At 40.0% G+C, this 19,077-nt stretch overlaps 1 protein-coding gene across 1 annotated transcript in view; it reads left to right on the forward strand.

Annotated features, from left to right (window-relative positions):
• Positions 1-19,077, forward strand: part of zswim5 (zinc finger, SWIM-type containing 5) — a 335,357-nt gene that overhangs the window by 242,652 nt on the left and 73,628 nt on the right. The window lies entirely within an intron of this gene.

The following is a 19,077-nucleotide window of genomic DNA, read 5'->3' on the forward strand; positions in this document are numbered from 1 at the left end:
AGCATGCTAGCTTGAGTTTGTGAGCATTTCTTGAAGGGGAGGACGTGGAGGGGGAGGACGTGGACATGTCCTCGGGCCTGAAGAAAACTGAGGTCCTCCATCAGCCAGCTCCCTACCATGAATACCAGCCCCCCCACATCTCCATCGGGCACACAAAACTCAAAACGATCAACCAGTTTACCTATCTCAGTTGCACCATTTTATCGGATGCAAGGATCGACAATGAGATAGACAACAGACTCGCCAAGGCAAATAGCGCCTTTGGAAGACTACACAAAAGTGTCTGGAAAAACAACCAACTGAAAAACCTCACAAAGATTAGCGTATACAGAGCCATTGTCATACCCATGCTCCTGTTCGGCTCCGAATCATGGGTCCTCTACCGGCATCACCTACAGCTCCTAGAACGCTTCCACCAGCGTTGTCTCCGCTCCATCCTCAACATTCATTGGAGCGACTTCATCTCCAACGTCGAAGTACTCGAGATGGCAGAGGCCGACAGCATCGAATCCACGCTGCTGAAGATCCAACTGCGCTGGGTAGGTCACGTCTCCAGAATGGAGGACCATCACCTTCCCAAGATCGTGTTATATGGCGAACTCTCCACTGGCCACCGTGACAGAGGTGCACCAAAGAAAAGGTACAAGGACTGCCTAAAGAAATCTCTTGGTGCCTGCCACATTGACCACCGCCAGTGGGCTGATATCGCCTCAAACCGTGCATCTTGGTGCCTCACAGTTCGGCGGGCAGCAACCTCCTTTGAAGAAGACTGCAGAGCCCACCTCACTGACAAAAGACAAAGGAGGAAAAACCCAACACCCAACCCCAACCAACCAATTTTCCCTTGCAACCGCTGCAACCGTGTCTGCCTGTCCCGCATTGGACTTGTCAGCCACAAAAGAGCCTGCAGCTGACGTGGACGTTACCCCTCCATAAATCTTCGTCCGCGAAGCCAAGCCAAAGAAAGATAACACCCACCAATAATTTTTTCCCTTTGTTACTCTTTATCTCTACCCAAATGGACTCAACATTGTGCTCTTTAGATCTTATATCATTCCTCTCTACTGCCTGGAGCTCATCTTTGATTAAGAGTGCAACAGCACCTCCCTTACCATCCTGTCTATCTCTTTGCACCACCTGATACCCTTGAAAGTTTAGTTCCCATTTAGGGTCACCTTGTAGCCATGTTTCCGTGATGGCTACCAAATCATAGGCATGGGTACCGATTTGCGCCTCAAGTTCACTAACCTTATTTCTAATACTGCGGGCATTCAGATAAAGTGCCCTTATGCTCTTTGTCCTTTCAATATCTAGTGACTTCTGTAACCTTTTCTTTTGATTTTTCTGCCCACTATTTTTCTTTGTAATTTTCTTAACACTATCATTGACCCGAAAACTCACTGCACCATCTGATTTTTTATTTTCTCCTCCCAACATTACTTTTCCTATTTTACTTTTCCTGGCCATTACTTTATCTTCCCTACCCTTTTCCCTATCACTCTGGTTCCCATATCCCTGCCAAATTAGTTTAAACCTTGCCCCACTGCTGTACCAAACATACTTGCCAAAATGTTGACACCTTTTGGATTTAGGTGCAATTATGGAATATGATAAATGAGGAAATAGTTACACAGGTGAAAATTTCAACTAAGATACCTCTATACCAGAATAAACTTTTTACTTTAATGCTTAATAATCAACTTGTGAAAATATGAGCTCAGAAAAGAATTAAAACTGTACAAAATTGATAAGAAGGTGGTTATTTAATGTATTTCAAAGAATGAAAGAAAAATATGAAATTCCACAAAGTACTTTTTTTTGTTATTATCAAATTAGAGCTTTAATATTGGATAATTTTGGCCACGGCAGTCAAAAATTTGAAAGTTTGCTTATGGAAGGTGGGAAGAAAAAAATTTGTATCTGAAATGTATTCATTACTACAGAATAAAATTCCTAAGTTAGATTTACTTACAAAAGTGTAGGTTAAAGTGGGAAAAAGATTTAGGGATAATTATCGATTAGGAAGATTGGAGAAATATATGTAAAGATATTATGACTAAGATTTCACTACTGTGAGATATAGGTTAGTTCATTAAACATACTACATCAGTTATATTCAACCCCTGAAAAATTAGAGATATAATTTAATTTTTTTCAAATTTATGTTTCAGGTGTCATAAGGAAGTAGGTTCTTTCCTACATTCTACTTGGTAATGTGATACAGTTTAACTTTTTTGGACACGACTTAGAGTTTTTAGAGAAAGTTCTTAAGAATAAATTGGCGATGGAACCAGTATTATTTTATTAAGTAATGTTAAAATGTTGATTTTGAAATTGAGATTAACTAGGTATCAAATTGCATATTTGAGATTAACTTTAGCTGTAGCGAGAAAATCTATAGCTAAATTAGGTTGATTTAAGTTTGTATCAATGGCATATGGAGTTGAGATCATGTATTCCATTGGAAAAGATAACGTATAGTTTGTGGGATAATTTTTTTTTATCGGGAAGTTTGGAGCCCTTATTTGGATTATATGAATTTAAGATTGTGAACTTTCTACGGCACATTGTGGTGATGTTACTCTAGTCTGTGGCATTTAGTTAAGTGATTGATGGTTTGGACATCCTTCTTTTCTTTTTTTCTATCATTGGGATTTGGGTTATAGGGAGGGTGAGAGGGTGGAGGGAGGGATAGTAGAGTGGGAGTGGGGGGATGGTGGGTAGGGGGGGTTGATATATATTCGACATGTTTTCCTACATGAATCATTATATTTGAATGTATTTCAATATTTTGTGGTTTAAAAGTTTTTAAATCAACTATTAAAAAATAGACTGATCTCAGAACTCAAAACCTGTCCTCAAATGAGGTCTTATAGCAGAAATGCAAAGGTTTGCAGCCTCCAACACCAACTCCTGCTGTAAATGGATCTCTCTCTGTCTCTGTCTCTGTCTCTCTCTCTCTCTCTCTCTCTCTCTCTGTCTCTGTCTCTGTCTCTGTCTCTGTCTCTCTCTCTCTCTCTGTCTCTCTCTCTCTCTCTGTCTCTGTCTCTCTCTCTGTCTCTCTCTCTGTCTCTCTCTCTGTCTCTCTCTCTGTCTCTTTCTCTGTCTCTTTCTCTCTCTCTCTCTCTCTCTCTCTCTCTCTCTCTCTCTCTCTCTTCCCTCCCCTCCCCCCAGTCCATTACAAAAGGAAGTTTTTAAAGAGGTCTGTAATTTTTGGGTATAGTGGAATCAGGGTTAGGTTTTTTCAGGAGGTGCTGAAACACTGCACATTTGAAGCAGGTTGGGACAGAGCCAGAGGCTAGGGAGCTGTTAATGATGGAGAGAATGCTCCAACCCACAATGTTGAAGGCATCCTTCAGGAGGATGGTAAGGATAGTGTCAAGGGGTTAGGTTCTAGGTTTCATGGTAAACACAGTCTTTCTGAGGATGGATAATGTAATGGGACTGAAACTTTCCAGGTTACGTGGACTGAGTTGTGGTCTAGTTAGGTTACGGGTGGTGGGAAGAGGGATATTTTTCCTAATGTTCTCAACTTTGTCGATGAAGAATGTTAAGAATTCTTCACATTTGGCGGGGGATGTGTCCAGGTTTATGGTGGGTGAGGGCCATCAACTCATTTTATGGTGCTAAAGAGGACTCTGGGTTATGGGAGTTATTGGCAATTAGGTTGGTGAGGTATTTTGTTCTCTTGGCCTTCACCGCATCCTGATAAGCATTCAGGTTGCATTTTAGGATCGCGAGGGAGACATGGAGTTTGTTTGGTTTCCATCTCTGTTCAGCCTCCTTGCATTCTCTCCTTAAGGGCCCTGGTCACACTGTTAAGCCAAGGCACTGACTTGGGCTTGGGTTTTTTCAATTTGAGTGGAGCCACGCTGTCCAGGATTGAAGAACAGGTTACATTGAACAGGGACAGAAAGGGCCTGTTACTATGCTATTTGTCTAAATTTAAAAGATAGCAAATAATTTTTCTACTTTTGCAAAACAAGTGTATTTGATACAGAAAAAAGTTAAGCAAGTTAGATTATGGGAAAAGATTGTTCTAGCAGTATCACATTTTTGGAGTGCCCAATACTGGAGGAAATCTTTAATTCCTTAAATGAGTGTGTGTTAGTAATTCAAACTGAGTACGGAAGACAGCACTTGAACTATACATGCTGGTTCTAATTTTTTAAATCAGCAATCTTTGTTCACTTTCACATCTCCTCATCCTGTAAGTCTGAATACGCCTGGGATTGTCTGGTCTCAGAAGCTAAGCAGGCTCAGGCCTGGTCAGTACTTGGAGGGGAGACTGCAGCAGGTGCTGTAGGTTTTTGTGAGGGGCGCTGGACAAAGTGGTGACTCTCTGTCTGCCTTACAGTAGACAAAAGTTGAAGAATTTCATGTATGTTACATTCTAAATGTAGTATTACATGACAGTAATAGAACCTATACCTTTACATTTAATCCTCTAAGTTTCTTAACCTTAAAATATTTGGCGAACGTTGTTTCAGTTATTTTTGGAAAATTATTTCACCAGCTGTTGACACCGAAACTTATAGATCCTGGCAGCCATCAAAGGAAAAAAAAATCCGCACGTCTTCCCTTTGGCCAATGACCACTGACCAGAAGGAATGACTTTCTCTGCCTGCTATATCAATACTTCCCATCGTCCCAAAATGGTCACCTCATAACTCTCTATACTCCAACCATTCCTACCTTGTAAATGAAATCCCATATTCTCACTCCCCTCTATATGCTTTTTCAAGCCATTGTATCATTCCTGGCAGCCAGAATTGTTCACTGTGCCCAGCTAAGCCCTAACTTTGTAAAGTTTAGTGTAATCTTAGCTTTTATATTCCATTTTTTTTTAAACATCTTGGAGTTATTTGGTATAGAATAAATTTTGCACCAGTTTTTGAAGGAGAGATTGTGGTCAATTCAAAGTATTTTGAACAAAATCCAAGAAGAGAGAAAGAGAATGTGAAGGATAAGATTGTCTGTGTTTATCAGAAATATTTGGGAAGGTTCCACAGAAGAGATGAGCATTAAAAATAAAGCCACATGAGTGAATGGGAAATATAATGGTATGAAGAACAAAGATAGCTTGTGGGCAGAAAGCAGAGATCAATGGTAAAAGGATATTTCCTGTAGTGGGAAGATGCAGTGAATGGATGTTTCCCTGTTGAACACACACTTACCACAAAATTGAATGATCTAGATTTAGTAATTGATGGATCAATGCCAGAGTTTATTGGTGACAGACCGAAAAACAAAGCAATGGATACAAGTAGCCCCCAGGTTATGCAAGGGTTCTGTACATCAACAGAATTTCTGTTAAATCAGAAACAATTTCTCCCAAAGCCAAGATATGTGTGAATATTATAATCTTATGTATGGACTTAAAAGACAAGACTCTTTAGCAGCAGTGGAAAAAAAACACAATGCTGGCAAGCTCAGCAGGTCAAACATTGTCATTTATGTAGCAACGGTAGAAATAAAGAACCAACGTTTCAGGCTTCAGCCCTTCATCGAGGTACGAGAGAATGCCGGCAGGCGTCCAAACAAAAGGGTTGGGGGGGGAGTGGCAAAGGCAGGAGATGATAGGTGAATGAGGGGAGAGATGGGACTGCAGCAATGAGGAGGAGGGATAGCTGAGTGGGTGAGGGAGAAGGGAAGGGAGAACTGGAAAGACAGGAAAGGGAGAGAAGAAAACAAGACAAGGCAAGCAATTTTTGCAAAAAGCAGAGAAATTAATGTTAATGCCATTTGGCTGGAGGGTGCCCAGACAGAAGATAAGGTGCATAAATAAGTTCTTCCTCTGTGGCTGCAAGCATGCCACATATGCACCCACACCTCCTCCCTCACCACAGTCCAGGGCCCCAAACAGGCCTTTCAAGTGAAGCAGCACTTCACATGTATATCTACAGGACTTATTTACTACATCTGGTGCTCCCTTTGTGGTGTTCTCTACATAGGAGAGATTGGTCGCAGATTGGGGGATCGTTTCGCTGAGCACCTCCTCTCAGTCTGCAACAATTCACCATTTCAATTCAGAGTCACACTCACATGTCTGTCCATGGCCTTTTGCATGATCCCACCCTGACCACCCACAGATTGAGGGATCAACACCTTATCTTCTGCCTGGGCACTCTCCAGCCAAATGGCATTAACATTGATTTCTCTGCTTTCTACTAAATTGCTCCCCTTCTCTTTCTCCTCCCCCTTTACTGTCTTTCCAGTTCTCCCCTCCCTTCTCCCTCACCAACCCAGCTATCCCTTGTCCCCCCACATTGCTGCTGTCCCATCTCTCCCCTCATCCACCTATCATCTCCTGCCTTTGCCATCCCCTCAACCTTTTTGTCTGGACGCCTGCCGTCATTCTCTTGTACCCTGATGAAGGGCTCAAGCCCGAAAAGTCAATTATGTATTTCTACCTTTGCTACATAAAGGACACTATTTGACCTGCTGAACTTCTCCAGTATTTTATGTTTTTTACTTCAACCACAGTGTCTACAGATTTTCATGATTTACTTCATACTTTGGCAGCAGATTGACAGCAAATTTTGTTTGAAGCATGATAATGATTATTAATTGATTATTTGAGTTTCCATTTAAAAATATCCTCGCTAATTGTATTGCTGAGTTTAGGTTATCGATCAGTCACTTCTGATTGCAATCTCATGCAAGCCACAATGAAACCTACACGGCTGCAGCTTTCATACTCCTCCCTGTACTGACATGCTTGACTCTTATATAAACTAAAAACCTTCTGCATGAATGTAGCTTTTGGAAGGATATCAATAAATTGGATGGAGTGCAGAGGAGATTCATCAAGACGAGAGGGTTTGAGTTGTAGTGCAGTCTGGGTCTTTATCAGAATTTATTGTCATGAACAAGTCATGAAATTCGGTGTTTGCTGCAGCATCATAGAGCAAACATTCATATTATAACCATCTTACAACATTACTAGATAAAAAAAAAATAAAAATAATAATAACAATAATAGAGCATGAAAAGTAGGGCAATGTCTTTGGTTCATTGATTAATCAGGAATCTGATGGCAGCGGCAAAGAAGCTGCCCTTGTGTCGCTGAGTGCTCGACTTTAGTCTCCTATACCATTTCCCTGATGGTAGGAGAGAGAAGAGGGCATGGCCTGGGTGGTGGGGGGGGGGGTCTTTGAGGATAGAGGCTGCTTTTATTTAAGACACCGCCTCATGTCATGTCCTCGATGGAGTGAAGTCCGGTGCCTGTGATGTTGCAGGCCGAGTTTTAACAACCCTCTGGAGTTTATTCTTGTCCTGAGAGTTGGTGGCTCCATACCAGGCAGTGATGCAACCAGCCAGAATGCTCTCCACGGTACACCCATCAAGGTTTTCAAGAGTTTTCAGTGGCATACCGAATCTCCTTAGACACCTCACAAAGTATAGGCACTGGTGAGCCTTCTTTATGATTGCATCAACATGGAGGCTCCTGGACAGATCCTCAGAGATGTTGACACCCAGAAATTTAAAGCTCTTGACCCTTTCCACTACTGAGCCCTTGATGAGGACTGGGTCGTGTTCCCCTGATTTCTCCTGAAGTCCACAATCATCTCCTTGGTTTTGCTTAAGTTGAGTGTAAGGTTGTTGTCATTACACCATTCAATGAGCTGATCTATCTCCCTCCTCATTGCTACTTGTTATTCTCCTGACTACTGTGATGTCATCAGCAAACCTGTAGATAGCATTGGAATTGTGCCTGGCCACACAGTCATGGGTGTATAATGAGTAGAGCAGTGGACTAAGCACACGTCCTTGGAGTGCACCTGCGTTGATAATCAGTGAGGAGGAGACATTGTTTCTGATTCGTACTGATTGTGGGTTTCCAATGAGAAAGTCAAGGATCCAGTTGCAGAGTGGGGTACAGAGGCCTAGAGTTTGTAGCTTCTTGACCAACACTGAGGAAATAATGGTATTGAAGGCCTAACTGTCATCTATGAAGAGCAACTGTATGTACAAATTACTGAGTGGAGAGCCAGCGATATTGCATCTGCAGTGGAGCGATTGTGACGATGCAGTGGGTCTAGATCTTTACTTAGGTACATGTTAATTCTGGCCATGACCAGCCTCAAAAAACCATTTCATCACAGTAGAAGTTAGTGCTACAGGGCAGTAGTCGTTGAGGCAGTTCACACTACTCTTCTTGATGCCCTTTTGAAGCAGGTGGGAACCTCGGATTGCAGCAATGAGATTGCATTGCAACAATACGCCTTGTGAGGGTTCACTCTCTTGAATGATGTTCTGACATTGCCCTGATGTCAAACTGATGTTTAAGCTAAATTTTTGTGCAAAGGTGTAAAGGTCCCGTTTCTAGCAGCTAGACATTACGAGCTGCCTCATAAAGACTGTTGAAATTCCTTTGAGTGTCTCTAAAGTTACAGCTTTCTTAAAGATAATTGCTTTTTTGAAGGAAAATGGAGTGTGTTTTGGCTGTCTGTGTAAAGGACACAGCAGCAAAAACTGCAAAAAGTGGCACAGTTACTGTAATCAAAAGCATCCCAAAATGCTACATGTCTTCAAGAAAAGGAAGGATACAGAAAAGGAACAAATGTCGATGAAAGAAACAGTTGGAAACAGTGCTGAAGCTTCAGTTTTGACGTGGTCTTACTGGGGCCATTGCAGATAACTGCAAACTCTCGATAGTACCTGTACAAGTTAAGGCCAAGGATGGGAATGCAACAGTGCATATTTATGCATTTCTTGACCCAGGAAGCACTGCATAATTTTGCACTGTGGGGCTTATGAGAAGACTTTTTCTTGAAGGGAAAACGACAAAGATTCTATTGCAAGCCATGGGACAAAGAAAGATCGTTGAACCCAACATGGTTTCAGGGTTAGAAGTTGCTGGAAACCACAGTGATGATTTTTGTGATCTTCCAGGCACATAAAGGAAACATCTCATATCAAAATGATGTAGATCAGTGGTCATATCTGATGAAGATTTATATACTGGAAGATAGCTCTGAGATAGAGATGCTAACTGGTTTAAATGTACCAAAGACTCTGGAACCAATGGAAGTAATACCGAGTGTGAGAGATGGGCCCTATGCTATTAAAACTATGCTTGGATCACTGGACCATTAGAAAGAGAGATATTGCTCAGAAGCAGTCAACAATGTGTTAATATGATATCTGTTGTGAAACTCAACGAACCTACAAAAGAATACAGCTCTTAGAAAATCTTAGTAACAAAAAATAAATCAAGAGCATCTAAATCAGTAAAGAAGAAATTGTTTTCATGAAAAAATGGATGAAAATGGAGCATCAGAAGATTCTGCAAATCCTGCCGGTAATTATTCCTGCGAAGCTAAATCAATGGCAGGAATGAAACAAATCTGACAATATGGTGCAACTGCCTTCAGAGTACAAAATGTTGAAAAAGAACTTAGAAGTTTTGGATATTCTAGCAAACAGTGATCAAAAGGATTTTAACTTTGTACTTGGAAACAAAACTGAATCTGATGATTCTTCCATTTTGCGTAACCAAAAGAGAAGATCTGAGAGCAATTAATAAGAATGGAGAATTAATTATAAATAGAATTTGTAAAACAAGCGGAAGAAAAGAATAGCTGCTAACAAAATGAATGCAGTTATCGGAGAAAGGGATTCAGCATTATCAAGATGCAAAAGGTTGGAGGAGAAGATTTTTTTTTGAAAGAGAACAAGTCATTATTTAATGACACAAGACAACAAACTATGGAAAACAGTCAAGGTACATTCTTGAAGGCCCAGTTAATAAATGCAAGAACAGAATCTAATAAAAAAAAACAAGATAAATCATCAGAAAATGAGACTGAATTGGAGCCAGAATTACAAGAAAATACAATAAATGCCAGAGTCGCTGTTAATGAGTTTGAATCATACCTTTTCTCTAACCAACCGCAGAAGAAAAAGCTCAAGAAGACCTCAAGAAAGTGACTACCTTGGAAACTAAAACTGGCTTTCTAAACAGAATGATTACTAAAACCTGTCTTTTACAAGAAGCAGAAAGCTTTAATGGTTAACTTTCTTTTGAATATTTACCCAATGTATTATTAGATTTGATTTTCTTTGTAGTGGTAATTATTATTTTTAGATATACAGTACAATTCCAATTATCTGAAATTGGGTTCTCCAAAATCTTCATTTATCCAAAATTTTATCAAAGGCAAACTGACCTCACAGGTTGGAAAAAAAAATTCACTTGGCATGAAATTAGAGCAACGATTATCCTCGTTACTCCCTCCCTCTCATTTCATTTCTTTGTTACCTTATCCTACTGACTTTTCTTTCCAACTCTCCCTCTCAAACTGTGTGCCACTGCCTTTTAGCTGCAAGCGGTCAGAAGAATCCCTTGGCCCAGCATCATCAAGGAGAGTGGCCTCCCGGGCAGGAACGGGACCTTGGGCTCAGTTGCATTCTCTCCCCTTCCCTCCCTTCCGCCTTAGCACACCGGACGCCAGTGCCAACTCTGAACCCTCCCCTCAGCCTACTACCACACATGCACACGGGACTCCTAGTGGAGGATTCAGAGTTAGGGCTCTGGCATTGGGAGCTCCAATGACCGGGAAGACAGGAGCCCACTGGCTCGTGAATGAGTATTCCACTGGTTCGGAAAGCCTCTCCGGGGATCAGCTGCAGTGGTGGTAGAGGTTGGGAGGTATCAGTGATCAGCAATGGTGTTGAGTTTGTGTCGGTGATCGATGGCAGCGATTAGGAAGTCTCGGTGATTGGTGGTGGCCAGCATTTTTTTTAAAGAAAAATAAACATGATTTTAATGCTTGAAAAGCTTTCTCTTATTTAAACATTGATAGAAATGCTGTTGTTACTGGGTTGTTTTTAAAAAATGTTTATCCGACATAGACCCGGTCGTGACCATTTTGGATAATCAGAGTTGTACTGTAATAATTAGTTGTACTGTAATAATTAGTTGTACTGTAATAATTAGAAGCCAGTATTGTAATGGTTAAAAAGACTGAAAATCACTTGTAAACATAGTTTTGCCAGTTTCTAGCAGCTGGAAGTTTCTAGCTGTTGCTCAAAGATTGTTGACATTCCTTTGAGTGTCTCTATAGTTACAGCTTTCTTATCAAGGTTAAAAGCTGTATTTTTGACCATCATAGATAAACAAAGTGTTAGTTTTGAATTTGCTTTTGTTAAAATCAGAATATAGAGTCGGTCTAGATAATTTTCTTTATGCAATTTTGGATGTATTAATATCAATTTTGGATGTATTAATATCAATTTTGGATGTATTAATATCAATTTTGGATGTATTAATATCATATTATACATTTATTAATTGTTAAATGTAGTTAACTGTTTACAGTACAAATAAACAGTGGAAAACTTTATGGAACTGACCTATTCATTAATGAGTCAAAATCAACCAGCTGCATGTTCTCAAGCAATTATAAAGGGAAATGGTCGCAATAGGGGGTTTTAATTTTTTTTAAATCTGGCGATGAAATATCAGATTATTTTCTTGTGGGATGTAATGTTTCTATTTCTCTTGTTTATGTAGGTTGACAAAGGTGCAGGACCAACATCATCTTCAGATTTCAATACACATGACTATTGTGTTCTTTTCACTGTTGTGGGTTAGTGATTAGGGAAGAAATCACTCAATTCTGGTGGCAGTGATTTCTTTTTAAAAAGAATGAACAATCGAGTAACTTTTTTTCTGTCTGGAAAATATGCGTAAAGTTGGATTAGTGTCAAGAATAAATGAAGGAAATACACTTTTCAAGCAAACAAGGTTTTAATTCATAATAAGGGGATTATGATGTGCATATTCCCATGATTAGGAATTTGGAGAAAACACAAATTGCTGGAAGAACTCAATGGGTCAAGTGCATCTATGGAGGCAAAGAGTGAATTGATGCTTTGGGTTTAGACTCATCATCAGGATTGATCAGGAATGACCCACTCAGTTCTTCTAGAACTTTGATCTTGCTAAGCGAAGTGTCTGCATTGATAAATGTAGTCATAAAATTGAAATCCCTTAACTTGTCCTGAGATGCTGAATGTTAAACTTGTGTATAGTCTATTTTGGCTCCTGTTGGAGAATTTTCTGCATTAAATATTTCAAAATTGGAATGAAACAAGGTTAAGGAAAGGAATTTCAACAGGATTTTGTTTGGTACTGCTATGAGGAAGAACTTGAGAAAGTGAGCTTTAAACTACAATTTATAAGGTTAAGTGTTGATTGGTTGTAATCTTCAAGAGTGTAGCTGGTTCTATTTAAATAAATGATGGGTTTATTTCTCAGCCTGCTAAGGTGGTAATGTGAACACAAATTTAGGATGGAGTACAACTCCAATTATCCAAAATCGGATTCTCCGAAATCCTCAGTTATCCAAATTTTTTTTAAAAATTTCAGATAAACAAGAATATCTGAAATCTTTATTGATCTGAAATTTTTTCGGAGCCAAACTGACTGGGTACTTTGGGCTCCCAGTGGCAACAGCAGCAGCGGACCTCAGGCCCCCGGGCAGGAGCAGGACACTCGAGCTCCCGGCATGAGCGTGGCCTTAGTGGAGAGGTGTCGGTGATCGGCCGTGGCCAGCATTTTTTTTTTGTGGTGAGAATTAAACATTTTAATGCTTAAAAACCCTTACCTTGTTGTTGTTTCTACACTGTTACAAGTGATTTGTTGTTGCTACTAGGCTGTTTTTTTAAAAAAAAGGCTGGTTCTCCTTAAAAACAGTTTATCCGAAATGTGCTATGTCCCAACCATTTTGGATAATCGAAGTTGTACTGTAATTGTAAAAGGAATGAAGAGGATTGGAATTCTCCTTCAGCAGGTATCCTTTCATTTATACAGGTATTATTTACCTTGTCTACCATCAGTTTTATTTAGAGTTAAAATCTTTAAAAACAGCTGCACATGTTGGTTTTCCAACAATTGGAGGGAGTGCACCATAAAGTTTCACACCTGATCATGACACAGGAGTGACCAAGAGAAAAATCAGATGTTTTCATTTTCAAAGTGGCAGGCAGAAATAAAAAGAGTTGCATGTGGGTAGCTTGCACAGGTCCTGGAATAAAGTATTTAAAAGTCATATGGACTCAGATTGGGTTCTGTCTCCTCCCTTGACAACTAGCCTCAAGATTCCAAATAATTATTTGAATAATAATAGCATTTAAGCTATTCTTAATAATAAAGTGCATTTTTATTTGCATATACCATTGTTAGTGGGCCTAATAAATAATGCAATTGGTTAGTTGGATAATTAGATACACAAGTTGTGGTTGTTTGAAGATAACCATAACGTTATTATTATCTTTAGTGTACTTATACATCCATTTCTTTCCATTCTTTCAACCTTTGCAAATACAATCTGTCATGCACAGTGGATCATAGCAGTACAAACTCTCTCAGCCCCTAGTGCATTAAATCCTGCAGTGTTTACACATGTTTGTTGGTAATAACAATTTATGAAACATGTTGACTTAATTCAGTTAAAGATAAATCAATTATTGTTCCAAATTATGTTCTATTCTATTCCTCTTCCCAACCCATTATAGATGAACTTGCTAATAATAGGGGGTACATTTCTAACACTTTATTGAAGCAGAATTTCAATTACTTCTTGAAAAAAATTCAACTTCAACGAAACATGGTGCATCTGAAGGAGATTACAAAGCATTAAACAACCAATATAAATATTGCTGCTAAACCTAAAGGAAGTGACAAGAGAATAAAATCCCATCTGACGTTCATTGTTGCTGATCAAGAGCTTCATCTCCCACTCAGATTTCAGATTTATTGTCAGAGTACATACATGACATCACATACAGCCCTGAGATTCTTTTTCAAGCAGGCCAGGCAGAATGACCACTTATTGGTAGTGCAAATATACTGTACACAATGGACAGATGTAAACAAATTAAAAAATGCAAACAAACTGTGCAATACAGAGAAGAAAAGAAAATCAATAAAGTGCAAAAGTAAGAGTCCTTAAATGAGTCCCTGATTGAGTTTGTTATTGAGGAGTCTGATGGTGGAGGGGAAGCAGCTGTTCCTGAACCTGGCAGCATCTATACTTGTGTCATACCAAATTTCCGCAAATTCTTGAGGAAATTCTGAGAAAGACTGATGTGGTTTCTTCTCAATGCCATTAGTGTGTTCTGCCTGGGAAAGATCCTCCTAGATAGTGACTCCCAAGAACTTAAATTTGCTCACCTGCTCCACCTCTGATTCCCCCAAAGATCACTGCATGATACACCTCTGGTTTCCTTTCCTGAAGTCAACCAATAGCTTCTTGGTTTTAGTGAGATTGAGTGTGAGATTGTTGCTGGCGCACCATTCAGTCAAGTACGCTGACTCATCATCCCTTTTTATACCACCCACTACTATGTTAACGTCAGCAAATTTGTAGGTGGAGTTGCTTTTTGTCAAGCCAATTGAGCAGAAGGCGAAGAGCGCAGCCCTGTGGTGCTCAGGTACTGAAGAAGATTGTGAAGGGGATGTTCTTATTGATCCTCACAGATTGTGGTTTGAGGTGAGAAAATCAAGGATCCTATTACACAGTGGGGTGTTGACCCCCACATCTTATAGTTTGCTGATCAGTTTTAAGGATAGATGATAATTTTAAATGCCAAACTCTAGTCGCTAACATCCTGATATATGCATCTATGCTGTTTGGTCTTCCACAGCTTTGTGTAGAGCTAGTGAGATGGCATCCACAGTAGACACGTTGCTACAATAGATGAAGTAGACAGATCCATGTTGTCGCTCTTACTCGAGCTGATATGCTTCAACACCAGCCTTTCAAAACACTTCATCACTGTTGATGTTAGTGCCACTGGTCGATAGTCATTTAGGCAGGTTCCCCTACTACTGGAGAACCTCTAACCAACTGAATAAGAAACTCTTCTTTTTCAGTACCCAGTCTTCCCAATCCCAACATCAAACAGGATTTCTCAGGACACCCAATAAGTGTAATTTGAGGACCCAGTGCCACTGACCGTCCTCCAATACTGAAGAATGTTGAAGCCAGTAAGTTTCCACAATAATTAAGGCAAATGCATCAACATGCTTTTTGTTTCAGTCTCCACTATTTGACTTCTAGTCTTTGCTCTTTCTTTCCCCTTCTCCCCAGTTTGTTCCCATCCTCTCTGTTTCTGCTGATTTTGTACTCTTCTTAGGAATAATCAATACTCTATCACAAGAAACTGAAGGAATCAGATCTATATTAAGTCCATTCACTCACAAACAGCAAAAGAAATTCAATCCATGGCTATCATGACCAGCTAAAGAAATTAAAATTTTTGAGTTTAGATGAATCCTAAGGGGTCTTGACAGGGTAGATGTTTTAAATTTTTTTTTAAATTTAGGCATGCAACACGCTAACAGGCTCTTTCGACCCATGAGCACTTGCCACTCAATTACACCCAATTGGCCTACAACCCCAGTTCATGAGGAAATTGGAGCACCTGGAGGAAACCCACACAGACACAGGGAGAACGTACAAACTACTTGCAGACAGTGCCGGATTCAACCCAGTTGTTGGTGCTGTAACGCCATTGTACTAATTGCTATGCTAGTTGTGTCATCCTAGGAGTTCTCACAAGGTGCTGAGAAGTTTCCACTAGTCGGAGAGGTTTAACTTGAGGCCATAATTACATGATAAGGTGGCAGCTGTTTAATATTGAGATGCATCACAACTTCTTAGAGGATGATAAATTGCTCTCTACCCCAGAGGGTTGTGGAAGCAAGATCACTGGAGGTATCTGAAGAAGAGATGGAAAAGTAATTTTGAAAAATTGGGGAATTGAAGCCTTGACAGCTCAACCATAATCGCACTGAATGGCAGAGCTGGCTTGAGGGGCCAAGTGGCCAGCTACTGCTTCTACTTTCTTACGTTCTCAAACATCTATTTTTCCTTTCCATGAACAATTCCTTTTCTCATGCTTAAAACCTTTCTGGACCTTCCCTTCGACATATCTCTCTGCCATCTTCTTGTTCTCTTTTTCTCTCTCCTTATTTGTTTCTACCTATCAACCACTAGCCACTAGCCATGGACTCCCAAATTCACCCCTCTTCCACCTGGCTCCTCCTGATTTCACCTATCACATGATGGCTCCTGCTTGACCTCACCATCTCACCTCCCTCCCTTCTACACTCACAGGCCTGATGCAGGATCTTGGCTAATGTGATAGATTATATTTTATATTGTATATAGTTATGTCTTATAGGAGATCATTTGTGGCAGGTTTTTAGTGTAGGTCACATACAAACACTTCAAAATAGATCTCATTTAAAATGCCAGAGTCTGTTCAAGCCAGACAGTCCAGGCTCTGAGTGCCTTGCCAAAAACATTGAAGAATCCCTGTATGGACTTCACAAGTAGGTGTTAATGTTGTGGAGTAATGGATTATTGTTTTGGAAGGCAACGGATGAACAAACTCAGAAGATTGGGTCTGGACCTGCAGTCTGAATGCAGTTTGCTGTTCTAAGAGGGTTATGTGGTTTTTCTCTGTGTGTGTGTGTTGTTAGGTAAAAACATCATGAGCTGGGAATGAAGAAGGAGTCACCCAGTGCTGGGCAGTTGTGACCTTGTACTCTCAAGATAAGAGTGGTAATGACAAATTGATGTGCAGCAAGCTAGCAGAGAAGGATAGCAACAGTTTATTCATTGGACAATGTAATGGTATGATAATTTACTAAGTACGTATCCTGAGGTATAAAAAAACACCACTTGCTGATAACGGCAGAATGCACCTTCTCCAACTAACACTGTTAGTTGCAAGTGTTACAATCCGGTAATAAAGAACAAAGAACCTTGATTTCGACTCAGTCTGGTGTCTGACTCACTCATTCATGAACAAAGCAGACCTAACAGTGTGTTAGTGTGTGTGGTGTGTGTGTATGTGTGTGTGTGTGTGTGTGTGTGTGTGTGTGTGTGTGTGTGTGTGTGTGTGAAATAAGAGAAACAGAAAAGGAACTCTATGGTGACCTGAAAGAAAGAGGTTATCATCTTGAAAACCCTGATGGGGCAAGTTTCTTCCGCAAGACACTGACGTAGCTGATTGGAAGGAATCAGTTTGTGTCCAATGAGCAACTCTGAAAACCAACAAGAACGGTAACCATTTACCTTTCAAGCACCAAAGCCTGGTGAAATTCTGTGCACAGTATAAAAATTGCCTGCAACCAGTGAACTTGGAGAAGTGAGATTGGACTGTGAATTAAAGACTTTTCTGAACTTGTAGACACATTACATATACTTGCACTTAGAATTAGAAGGAGGTTAAGTTAATAGTAATAAGCTAAAGTTTGATCCTGTTTTCATTTTTAAAGATAATTGAAAGCAACTTGTTGAAGTAACCATTTGTCTTGGTGAATTTCTATTGCTGCTGGGTTTTGGGGTCCTCTGGACTCATAACAGCTCAAAAATTTGTCCATCTTTCTGTCTCTGTGGATGCTACATGACCCGTTGAGTTCCTTGAGCAGTTTATCTTTTGCCCTGAGAAATTGTCTCTTCACTTATATTTTCAATGCTGACATTTAAAAATTGTACTTAAGGAATGGGAAGGAATTCATTTCAAATTTATTGTCAGAGTACATACATGACATAATATACAACCCTGAGATTCTTTTTCCTGTGGGCCAGGCAGAATTACCATTTATCAGTAGTGCAAAATAAACTGTACACAACGTACACATGTAAACAAAGAAGTGTAAACAGATAATGAATGTAAACAAACTGTGCAATAGGGAGAGAATAAAAAAAAATCAATAAAGTGCAAAAGTATGAGTCCTGATTGAGTTTGTTGAGGAGGAGTCTGATGGTGGAGACGTAGCAGCTGTTTCTGAATCTGGTGATATGAGCCTTGTGGCTCCTATACCTCTTTCCTCTTGGTAGCAGTGAGAACAGAACGTGTGCTGAATGGTGTGGATGCTTGGTGATTGCTGCTGCTCTCCAACAGCAGCATTCCTTGTAGATGTTCTCAATGGTGGGGAATGTTTTGCCCGTGATCTACTGGACTGTGTCCACTACTCCTTGAAGAGCTTTAAGCTCAGGAGTTTTGGGGATCCCATACCAGACCATGATGAAGCCAGTTTCCACTATACATCTGCAGAAGTCTGCCAAAGTTTTCGATGTCAAACGAAACCTCTGCAAACTTCTGAGGAAGTAGAGGTACTGACGTGCTTTCTTCCCGATGCTGTTAGTGTTCAGATTTATTGTCAGAGTATATACATGACATCGCATGCAACTCTGAGATTCTTTCTCCTGCAGGTGCGCAAGAATTATAACTAATTGATTGTGCAAAAAAAATCTCTACGTAGCACAAAATGTAAACAAAGAACTGAAAACCAATAACTAATGTAAACAAACTGTGCCATACAGAGAGAATAAAAAATAAAATTAATAAAGTGCACAAGAGTCCTAATGAGTTTCTGATTGAGTTTGTCGTTAAGTCTGATGGTGGACTGGTAGCAGGTGCTCCTAAACCTGGTGGTGCGAGCCTTGTGGCACCTATATCTTGTTCCTGATGGCAGCAGCGAGAAGAGTGTGTATGCTGGGTGGTGAGGGTCTTTGATGATTGCTAGTGCTCTCCGACGGCAGCGTTCCCTGTGGATGTACTCAATAGTTCCTTGGCAACTATTGAGAAAAAGCTTTAAGCATCTTCACTTGAAGAACACATTCGCATTGAGGCACCATATAAAGACCTGGACTAGATCATAAAAGGAAATGTAAGGAAAATTAAAATAGGTTCAGCTAGATTAGTGTAAAAATAGGTGCTTGATGGATAAAGCAGACACGGTGATTGAAGGGTCTGTTTCCATGACACAGTGGAAGGAAGAAATTTAAGAGACGTTATTTTCAAAGCAAATTAAAATAGCTTTCCAGTTGAAAGTCTGGAAAACAAATTGTGGCATCTAAACCTCTGGTTGTCCCAAAATTATGATACCTGGAGTACAGAAAAGAATTGAGATGACTGCTCTGCAAGAAAGAACACTTCACAAGGAGATTGCATTGTACATTTCAATTCTAATGCTTGATAGTGCTTGCTTTATTTTTCTATTCTTTGTGCTGATGGGACACATTCCACAATGAATGTAATTCCTAG

The sequence above is a fragment of the Narcine bancroftii genome, chromosome 5, assembly GCF_036971445.1.
Source record: "Narcine bancroftii isolate sNarBan1 chromosome 5, sNarBan1.hap1, whole genome shotgun sequence".
Taxonomy (NCBI): Eukaryota; Metazoa; Chordata; class Chondrichthyes; order Torpediniformes; family Narcinidae; genus Narcine; species Narcine bancroftii.